We start from the raw sequence: 12,015 nt of genomic DNA, 5'->3' as shown, positions 1-12,015 counted from the left end.
TTATATTGAAACTGGGTTTGGAAGAGTGTCAACTTTAGATCTCACATATTTGGAGAATGTTCAATCTTATGAAGTTTTTGATAAAAGTGGGTTTGGAGAGGTCATGACTTTAGTTAATGTTAATCCCACTATTTTGGAAGAGTGTCAACTTTGCATACATGTGGATCGTGTTAAGAATATGTTTGTGATAGCTATATTGTTGAATTTGCTTATGATACTACATGTAATTATTATGAGAGAGGAAAATATGGTTGTAGAAATTTTCATGTTACTAAATTACCTCTCGTTATGTTGAGATTGCTATTGTTTCTCTCTTCTTCCTTGCATATGGTAGTTTTTGCTTCCCTTGATAATTTGTTTGATTATAAAATGCATATGGATAGGAAGTATGTTAGACTTAAATGTGTTTGTCACATGTTTCATGATGCTCTCTTTGTGTTGCAATTATTATCTTTCGTGTGAGCATCGTTGAAATCTTATGCCTAGCTAGGGGCGTTAAACGATAGCGCTTATTGGGAGGCAACCCAATTTTATTTTTGTTTATTGGTTTTTGTTCCGGTTCGGTAATAAATAATTCATCTAGCCTCTGGTTATATGTGGTTTTGTGTTTTAATTAGTTTTTGTGCCAAGTAAAACCTTTAGGATAACCTACGGTGATAGTTAATTTGATCTTGCTGAAAAACAGAAACTTTTGCGCTCACTAGAATAATTTTCATAAATCACATAAACGTGATTTTCAGTTGATTCTTTTTGCAGAAGATTGATATACAAATTACCTAGGACTGACTAATTTGGTAGGATTTTTGGGCTTCCAGAAGTATTCGAGAGTTAGAGATTACTACAGACTGTTCTGTTTTTGACAGATTCTGTTTTTCGTGTGTTGTTTGCCTATTTTGATGAATCTATGGCTAGTATCGGGGGGTATGAACCATAGAGAAGTTGGAATACAGTAGGTTTAACACCAATATAAATAAATAATGAGTTCATTACAGTATCTTAAAGTGGTGGTTTTTTTCTTGCACTAACGGAGCTCATGAGATTTTCTGTTGAGTTTTGTGTTGTGAAGTTTTCAAGTTTTTGGGTAAAGATTTGATGGATTATGGAATAAGGAGTGGCAAGAGCCTAAGATTGGGGATGACTAAGACACCCCAAGGTAAAATTCAAGGACAACCAAAAGCCTAAGCTTGGGGATGCCTCGGAAGGCATCCCCTCTTTCGTCTTCGTCCATCGGTAACTTTACTTGATGCTATATTTTTATTCACCACATGATATGTGTTTTGCTTGGAGCATCTTATATGATTTGAGTCTTTGATTTTTAGTTTATCACAATCATCCTTGCTGTACACACCTTTTGGAGAGACACACATGAATCGGAATTTATTAGAATACTCTATGTGCTTCACTTATATCTTTTGAGCTAGACAATTTTGCTCTAGTACTTCACTTATATCTTTTTAGAGCACGGCAGTGGTTTTATTTTATAGAAATTATTGATCTCTCATGGTTCACTTATATTATTTTGAAAGTCTTTTAGAACAGCATGGTAATTTGCTTTGGCTATAAAATTAGTCCTAATATGATGGGCATCCAAGTTGGGTAAAATAAAAACTTTCATATGGAGTGCATTAAACACTATGATACATTTGATACTTGATAATTGTTTTGATATATAAAGGTGGTAATGTTAGAGTCATGCTAGTTGGGTAATTATGAAATTGAGAAATACTTGTGTTAAAGTTGGCAAGTCCCGTAGCATGCACGTATGGTGAACGTTGTCTGACAAGTTTGAATCATGGGGTGTTCTTTGATTGCCTTCCTTATGAGTGGAGGTCGGGATCACACGATGGTTAACTCCTACCAATCCCTCCCCTAGGAGCATGCGTAGTAGTACTTTGCTTAGAGGGCTAATAAACTTTTGCAATAAGTATATGAGTTCTTTATGACTAATGTGGTTCCATGGATTATACACACTCTTACCCTTCCGCAATTTGCTAGCCTCTACGGTACCGTGCATTTCCCTTTCTCACCTTGAGAGTTGGTGCAAACTTCGCCGGTGCATCCAAACCCCGTGATACGATACGCTCTATCACACATAAACCTCCTTATATCTTCCTCAAAACAGCCACCATACCTACCTATTATGACATTTACATAGCCATTCCGAGATATATTTCCATGCAACTTTCCACCGTTCCGTTTATTATGACACGCTCCATCATTGTCATATTGCTTTGCATGATCATGTAGTTGACATTGTATTTGTGGCAAATCCACCTTTATAATTCTTTCATACATGTCGCTCTTGATTCATTGCATATCCCGGTACACCGGCGGAGGCATTCACATAGAGTCATATTTTGTCCTAAGTATTGAGTTGTAATTCTTGAGTTGTAAGTAAATAAAAGTGTGACGATCATCATTATTAGAGCATTTTCCCATGTGAGGAAAGGATGATGGATACTATGATTCCCCCACAAGTCGGGATGAGACTCCGGACTTCATGAAAAATAAAAGAGGCCAAAGAAGCCCAAATAAAAAAATAAAAAAAGAGAAAATAAAGAGGCCAAAGAAGCCCAAATAAAAAATGAGAGAAAAATAGAGAAGGGACAATGTTACTATTCTTTTTCCACACTTGTGCTTCAAAATAGCACCATGATCTTCATGATAGAGAGTTTCTTATTTTGTCACTTTCATATACTAGTGGGAATTTTTTGTTATAGAACTTGGCTTGTATATTCCAATTTTGGGCTTCCTCAAATTGCCCTAGGTCTTCGTGAGCAAGCAAGTTGGATGCACACCCACTTAATTTCTTTTGATGAGCTTTCATACATTTATAGCTCTAGTGCATCCGTTGCATGGCAATCCCTACTCCTCGTATTAACATCAATTGATGGGCATCTCCATACCCCTTGATTAGCCGCTTCAATATGACACTTTCTCCTTTTTTGTTTTCTCACATAATCCCTATCATCACACTCTACTCCACCCATAGTGCTATGTCCATGGCTTACAGTCATGTATTGCGTGAGGGTTGAAAAAGCTGAAGCGCGTTAAAAAAGTATGAACCAATTGCTTGGCTGAAACCGGGGAGCATAATGGGAGCATCTTGTGTGACGAAAATGAAGCATGGCCAAACTATATGATTTTGTAGGGCTAAGCTTTCTTTGGCTATGTTATTTTGATAAGACATAAACTGCTTGGTTAGCATGCTTGAAGTATTACTATTTTTATGTCAATATTAAACTTTTATCTTGAACCTTTTGGATTTGAACATTCATGCCACAATAAAGAGAATTACATTGAAAATTATGTTAGGTAGCATTCCACATCAAAAATTCTGTTTTTATCATTTACCTACTTGAGGACGAGCAGGAATTAAGCTTGGGGATGCTCGATACGTCTCCAACGTATCTATAATTTTTGATTTTTCCATGCTATTATATTATCTGTTTTGGATGTTTAATGGGCTTTATTATACACTTTATATTATTATTGGGACTAACCTATTAACCGGAGGCCCAGTGCAAATTGCTGATTTTTTGCCTATTTCAGTGTTTCGCAGAAAAGTAATATCAAATGGAGTCCAAACGGAATGAAACCTTCGGGAGAATCGTTTTTGGAACAAACGCAATCCAAGAGACTTGGAGTGGACATCAAGGAAGCAACGAGGCGGCCACGAGGCAGGGGGTGCGCTTAGGGGGGTAGGCATGCCCCCACCCTCGTGGCTCCCCTGACCGACTTCTTTTGCCTATATATACTCATATACCCTGAAAACATCCGAGAGCACCACAAAACCCTATTTCCATCACCGCAACCTTCTGTACCCGTGAGATCCCATCTTGGGGCCTTTTCCGGTGCTCCGCCGGAGGGGGAATCGATCACGAAGGGCTTCTACATCAACACCATAACCTCTCCGATGAAGTGTGAGTAGTTTATCTCAGACCTTCGGGGCCATAGTTATTAGCTAGATGGCTTCTTCTCTATCTTTGAATCTCAATACAAAGTTCTCCTCGATCTTCTTGGAGATCTATTCGATGTAACACTTTTTGTGGTGTGTTTGTCGAGTTCCGACGAATTGTGGGTTTATCGTCAAGATTATCTATGAACAATATTTGAATCTCCTCTGAATTATTTTATGTATGATTTTTTATCTTTGCAAGTCTCTTCGAATTATCAGTTTGGTTTGGCCTACTAGATTGATCTTTCTTGCAATGCGAGAAGTGCTTAGCTTTGGGTTCAATCTTGTGGTGTCCTTTCCCAGTGACAGTAGTGGCATCATGGCACGTATTGTATTGTTGCCATCGAGGATAAAAAGATGGGGTTTATATCATATTGCTTGAGTTTATCCCTCTACATCATGTCATCTTGCCTAATGCGTTACTCTGTTCTTATGAACTTAATACTCTAGATGCATGCTGGATAGCGGTCGATGTGTGGAGTAATAGTAGTAGATGCAGGCAGGAGTAAGTCTACTTGTCGCGGACATGATGCCTATATACATGATCATGCCTAGATAATCTCATAACTATGCACTTTTCTATCAATTGCTCGACAGTAATTTGTTGACCCACCGTAATACTTATGCTATCTTGAGACAAGCCACTAGTGAAACCTATGACCCCCGGGTCTATCTTCCATCATAAGTTCCAATCTACTTCATTTTGCAATCTTTAATTTCCAATCTATATCATAAAAAATACCAAAAATATTTATTATCTCTATCAGATCTCACTTTTGCAAGTGGCCGTGAAGGGATTGACAACCCTTTTATCGCGTTGGTTGCAAGGTTCTTATTTGTTTGTGCAGGTACAAGGGATTTGAGTGTAGCCTCCTACTGGATTGATACCTTGGTTCTCAAAAACCAAGGGAAATACTTACGCTACTTTGTTGCATCACCCTTTCCTCTTCAAGGGAAAACAAACGCATGCTCAAGAGGTAGCAAGAAGCATCATAAAATCCAACTATAATAGCAAAGCTCGCGGTACATCAAGGTCGTGCCATATCAAGAACACGAGAGAGAGAGAGAGAGAGAGAGAGAGAGAGCGAAAGATCAAACACATAGCTACTGGTACATACCCTCAGCCCCGAGGGTGAAATACTCCCTCCTCATCATGGAGAGCGCCGGGATGATGAAGATGGCCACCGGTGATGGATCTCTCCTCCGGCAGGGTGCCGGAACAGGGTCCCGATTGGTTTTTGGTGGCTACAGAGGCTTGCGGTGGCGGAACTCCCGATATAGGTTTCTTTTCAGGGGTTTCTGTATTTATAGGAATTTTTTGCATCGGTCTCACGTCAGGGGGTCTCCGAGTCAGGGGCGCGCCCAGGGGGTAGGGCGCGCCCTCCACCCTCATGGATGGCTTGGGACTCTTCTGGCCCAACTCTTTTACTTTAGGGGCTTCTTTTGGTCCATAAAAATCATCCAAAATTGGCACGTTAGTTGGACTCCATTTGGTATTCCTTTCCTGTAAAACTCAAAAACAAGGAAAAAACATAAACTGGCACTGGGCTCTAGGTTAATATATTAGTCCCAAAAATCATATAAAATAGCATATAAATGCATATAAAACATCCAAGATTGATAATATAATAGCATGGACAATAAAAAATTATAGATATGTTGGAGACGTATCAAGCATCCCCAAGCTTAATTCCTGCTCGTCCTCGAGTAGGTAAATGATAAAAACAGAATTTTTGACGTGGAATGCTACCTAACATATTTATCCATGTAATTTCCTTTATTGTGGTATGAATGTTCAGATCCGTAAGATTCAAAACAAAAGTTTAATATTGACATAAAAACAATAATACTTCAAGCATACTAACGAAGCAATTATGTCTTTTCAAAATAACATGGACAAAGAAAGCTTATCCCTACAAAATCATATAGTTTTGGGTATGCTCCCGTCACACAAAATATTTAAATCATGCACAACCCCGATTTCAGCCAAGCAATTGTTTCATACTTTAGTATTCTCAAACTTTTTCAACTTTCACGCAATACATGAGCGTGAGCCATGGACATAGCACTATAGGTGGAATAGAATGGTTGTTTTGGAGAAAATAAAAAAGAGGAGATAGTCTCACATCAACTAGGCATATCAATGGGTCAATGGGCTATGGAGATGCCCATCAATAGATATCAATGTGAGTGAGTAGGGATTGCCATGCAACGGATGCACTAAAGCTATAAGTGTATGAAAGCTCAAAAAGAAACTAAGTGGGTGTGCATCTAACTTGCTTGCTCATGAATACCTAGGGCATTTGAGGAAGCCCATCATTGGAATATACAAGCCAAGTTCTATAATGAAAAATTCCCACTAGTATATGAAAGTGACAACATAGGAGACTCTCTATCATGAAGATCATGGTGCTACTTTGAAGCACAAGTGTGGTAAAGGATAGTAGCATTGCCCCTTCTCTCTTTTTCTCTCATTTTTTTGTTTTTTTTTGTTTTTTTTGGGCCTTCTCTTTTTTTTGATTGGCTTCTTTTGCCTCTTTTTTTTTATTTCCTCACATGGGACAATGCTCTAATAGTGAAGATCATCACACTTTTATTTACTTACAACTCGATACTTACAACAAAATATGACTCTATATGAATGCCTCCGGTGGTGTACCGGGATGTGCAATGATTCAAGAGTGACATGTATGAAAGAATTATGAACGGTGGCTTTGCCATAAATACAATGTCAACTACATGATCATGCAAAGCAATTTGACAATGATGAAACATGTCATAATAAACGAAATGGCGGAAAGTTGCATGGCAATATATCTCGGAATGGCTATGGAAATGCCATAATAGGTAGGTATGGTGGCTGTTTTGAGGAAGGTAAATGGTGGGTGTATGGTACCGGCGAAAGTTGTGCGGCACAAGAGAGGCTAGCAATGGTGGAAGGGTGAGAGTGCGTATAATCCATGGACTCAACATTAGTCATAAAGAACTCACATACTTATTGCAAAAATCTACAAGTCATCAAAACCAAGCACTACACGCATGCTCCTAGGGGAAGGGTTGGTAGGAGTTAACCATCGCGCGATCCCGGCCTCCACACATAAGGAGGACAATCAAAGAGATACCTCATGCTTCAAATTTGTTACACAACGGTTAGCATACGTGCTTGCTACGGGACTCACAAACCTCAACACAAGTATTTCTCAAATTCACAATTACTCACTAGCATGACTCTAATATCACCATCTTCATATCTCAAAACAATCATAAAGAAACAAACTTCTTATAGTATTCAATGCACTTTATATGAAAGTTTTTATTATATCCCTCTTGGATGCACATCATATTAGGACTAAATTTATAACCAAAGCAAATTACCATGCTGTTCTAAAATACTCTCAAAATAATATAAGTGAAGCATGAGAGTTCATCAATTTCTTCAAAATAAAACCACCGACGTGCTCTAAAAGATATAAGTGAAGCACTAGAGCAAGTGACAAACTACTCCAAAAGATATAAGTGAAGATCAATGAGTAGTCGAATAATTGTGCAACTATGTGAAGACTCTCTAACATTTAAGAATTTCAGATCTTGGGATATTATTAAAACAGCAAGCAAAACAAAATAAAATAAAATGATGCTCCAAGCAAAACACATATCATGTGATGAATAAAAATATAGCTCCAAGTAAGGTTACCGATGAACGAAGACGAAAGAGGGGATGCCTTCCGGGGCATCCCCAAGATTAGTTGCTTGGGTATTCTTTGAATATTACCTTGGGGTGCCTTGGGCATCCCCAATCTTAGGATCTTTCTACTCCTTATTCCGTAGTCCATCGAAACTTCATCCAAAACTTGAAAACTTCACAACACAAAACTCAACAGAAAACTCGTAAGCTCCGATAGTATAAGAAAATAAAATCACCACTTTTTGTACTGTTGTGAACTCATTCTAAATTCATATTGGTGTAATATCTATTGTATTCCAACTTCTCTACGGTTCATACCCTCCGATACTACTCATAGATTCATCAAAATAAGCAAACAACACATAGAAAACAGAATCTGTCAAAAACAGAACAGGCTGTAGTAATATGTAACTCTCGAATACTTCTGTAACTCCAAAAATTCTGAAAAACTTATTTACATCTAAGAAGTTTGTGCACCAATCCATATAAAAAATAATTAGGTCAAAAGCACGTTTCAATAAGATTCTGGAAATTATTTACTAAGTGCAAAAGTTTCTGATTTTCAGCAGGATCAACACAACTATCACCACAAGCTATCCTAAAGGCTTTACTTGGCACTTTATTGAAACAAAAGCTATAAAACATGATTACTACAGTAGCTTAATCATGTTAACACAAAAAAACAGTAGGGGTAAATATTGGGTTGTCTCCCAACAAGCGCTTTTCTTTAATGCCTTTTTAGCTAGGCATGATGATTTCAATGATGCTCACATAAAAAGATAAGAATCAAAACATAATGGGGGCATCATGAAGAATATGACTAGCAAATTTAAGTCTAACCCACTTCCTATGCCTAGGGATTTTGTGAGCAAACAACTTATGGGAGCAAGAATCAACTAGCACAGGAAGGCAAAACAAACATAACTTCAAAACTTTCAACACATAGAGAGGAAACTTGATATTATTGCAATTCCTACAAGCATATATTCCTCCCTCATAATAATTTTTAGTAGCATCATGAATGAATTCAACAATATAACCATCACATAAAGCACTATTTTCATGATTCACAAGCATAGAATTTTTATTACTCTCCACATAAGCAAATTTCTTCTCATGAATAGCAGTGGGAGCAAACTCAACAAAATAACTATCATGTGAGGCATAATCCAATTGAAAATTAAAATCAAGATGACAAGTTTCATGGTTCTCATTATTCCTTATAGCATACATGTCATCACAATAATCATCATAGATAGCAACTTTGTTCTCATAATCAATTGGAACCTCTTCCGAAATAGTGGATTCATCACTAAATAAAGTCATGACCTCTCCAAATCCACTTTCATAATTATCACAATAAGATTCAACACCCTCCAAAATAGTGGGATCATTACTTCCTAAAGTTGACACACTTCCAAACCCACTTTCATCAATATAATCATCATAAATAGGAGGCATGCTATCATCATAATAATATTATCATCAAAACTTGGGGGACAAAAAAATATCATCTTCATCAAACATAGCATCCCCAAGCATGTAGCTTTGCATATCATTAGCACCATGGATATTCAAGAAATTCATACTAACAACATTGCAATCATGCTCATCATTCAAAGATTTAGTGCCAAACATTTTAATGCATCCTTCTTCTAACACTTTGGCACAATTATCGGAATCCTTATTTTCACGAAAGACATTAAAAAGATGAAGCATATGAGGCAACCTCAATTCCATTTTTTTGTAGTTTTCTTTTATAGACTAAACTAGTGATAAATAAGAAACAAAAAGATTCGGTTGCAAGATCTAAAGATATAACTTCAAGTACTAACCTCCCCGGCAACGGCGCCAGAAAAGAGCTTGATGTCTACTACGCAACCTTCTTCTTGTAGATATTGTTGGGCCTCCAAGTGTAGAGGTTTGTAGGAGAGTAGCAAATTTCCCTCAAGTGGATGACCTAAGGTTTATCAATCTGTGGGAGGCGTAGGATGAAGATGGTCTCTCTCAAACAACCCTGCAACCAAATAACAAAGAGTCTCTTGTGTCCCCAACACACCCAATACAATGGTAAATTGTACAGGTGCACTAGTTCGGCGAAGAGATGGTGATACAAGTGCAACATGTATGGTAGATATGGGTTTTTTGTAATATGAAATTATAAAAACAGCAAGGTATCAAGTAACAAAAGTGAGGGAAAACGGTATTGCAATGCTTCGAAACAAGGCCTAGGGTTCATACTTTCACTAGTGCAAGTTCTCTCAACAATAATAACATAATTAGATCATATAACAATCCCTCAACGTGGAACAACGAGTCACTCCAAAGTCACTAATAGTGGAGAACAAACGAAGATATTATTGTAGGGTACGAAACCACCCCAAAGTTATTCTTTCCGATCAATCCATTGGGCTATTCCTATAAGTGTCACAAACAGCCCTAGAGTTCGTAGTAAAATAACACCTTAAGACACACATCAACCAAAACCCTAATGTCACCTAGATACTCCAATGTCACCTCAAGTATCCGCGGGCATGATTATACGATATGCATCATACAATCTCAGATTCATCTATTCAACCAACACAAAGAACTTCAAAGAGTGCCCCAAAGTTTCTACTGGAGAGTCAAGACGAAAACGTGTGCCAACCCCTATGCATAGATTCCCAAGATCACGGAACCCGCAAGTTGATCACCAAAACATACGTCAAGTGAATCAATAGAATACCCCATTGTCACCACGTGTATCCCACGCAAGACATACATAAAGTGTTCTCAAATCCTTAAAGACTCAATCCGATAAGATAACTTCAAAGGGAAAACTCAATCCATTACAAGAGGTAGAGGGGGAGAAGCATCATAAAATCGAACTATAATAGCAAAGCTCGCGGTACATCAAGATCGTGCCATATCAAGAACACGAGAGAGAGAGAGAGATCAAACATATAGCTACTGGTACATAGCCTCGGCCCTGAGGGTGAACTACTCCCTCATCGTCATGGAGAGCATCAGGATGATGAAGATAGCCACCGGTGATGGATCCCCCTTCGGCAGGGTGCCGGAACACGGTCCCGATTTATTTTTGGTGGCTACAAAGGCTTGCGGCGGCGGAACTCCCGATCTAGGTTTCTTTTCGGGGGTTTCTGTATTTATAGGAATTGTTGGCGTCGGTCTCACGTCAGGGGGGGGGGGTCTCCGAGTCATCCACGAGGCAGGGGGCGCGCCCAGGGGGGTAGGGCGTGCCCTCCACCCTCGTGGATGGGTAGGGACTCTTCTGGCCCAACTCTTTTACTTCGGGGGCTTCTTTTGGTCCATAAAAAATCATTAAAAATTGGCACGTCAATTGGACTCCGTTTGGTATTCCTTTTCTGTAAAACTCAAAAACAAGGAAAAAAATAGAAACTGGCACTGGGCTCTAGATTAATATGTTAGTCCCAAAAATCATATAAAATAGCATATAAATGCATATAAAACATTCAAGATTGATAATATAATAGCATGGAACAATCAAAACTTATAGATACGTTGGAGACGTATCAGTGACCGCCCCCAAGGGTTGCCATTTGTACGGGTTCGGTGACCGCCCTCAAGGGTCCCTTAGTGGAATCACATCATCTTGCATTGTGCGAGGGCGTGAGGAGATTATGGTGGCCCTAGTGGCTTCTTGGGGAGCATTGTGCCTCCACACCGCTTCAAACGGAGATTAACATCCGCAAGGGTGTGAACTTTGGGATACATTATCGTCTCCGCGTGCCTCGGTTATCTCTTACCCGAGCCCTTTACTTATGAACTTTACTTTGTGATAGTCATATTGTTTCTTGTCATATATCTTGCTATCACCTAGTTGTTTATCTTGCTTAGCATAAGTTGTTAGTGCACATAGGTGAGCCTAGTCTTTTTAGGTTTTGTGCTTCACAAATTAACCGCTAGTTTTATTTCACATTTGTTCAATTCTAAACCGTAACTATTTTAAAGCGCCTATTCACCTCCCGCTATGCGACATCCACGATCTTTCAACTGTGAAGGGCCCTACTCCCCCCTCCCCTTCAGCATGTGAAGATCGACGAGACCAAAGCACTATAAGCTCTTTGGCATGGACCGCTGCCCAAGACGACTGACCACTTTGGGAATAGAGCACTAGACTTTTTTCCGCAATGGTGTATCCACCACCGAGATGTTTGCACAAAGAACACACGACTTTTTTAGATATTACTTCGAGTTTTCTTAGGGTATATATCCTGCTAAAGAAGGCGAGATGGCGGCGGCTTCTTGAAGATGCAATAAGGTGATCCCCTCCTAGCCCCCATTCCGATGGCATGTCTAGCATCGTCGGTGGGCGTGTGAAGGTGTGTCTCTGGTTAATCTACCTTTT

This window comes from Triticum aestivum, chromosome 5B, assembly GCF_018294505.1.
Source record: "Triticum aestivum cultivar Chinese Spring chromosome 5B, IWGSC CS RefSeq v2.1, whole genome shotgun sequence".
In the NCBI taxonomy this organism is placed as follows: domain Eukaryota; kingdom Viridiplantae; phylum Streptophyta; class Magnoliopsida; order Poales; family Poaceae; genus Triticum; species Triticum aestivum.
The sequence above is the reverse complement of the archived record's forward strand: the minus strand, read 5'-3'. Positions refer to the sequence as shown.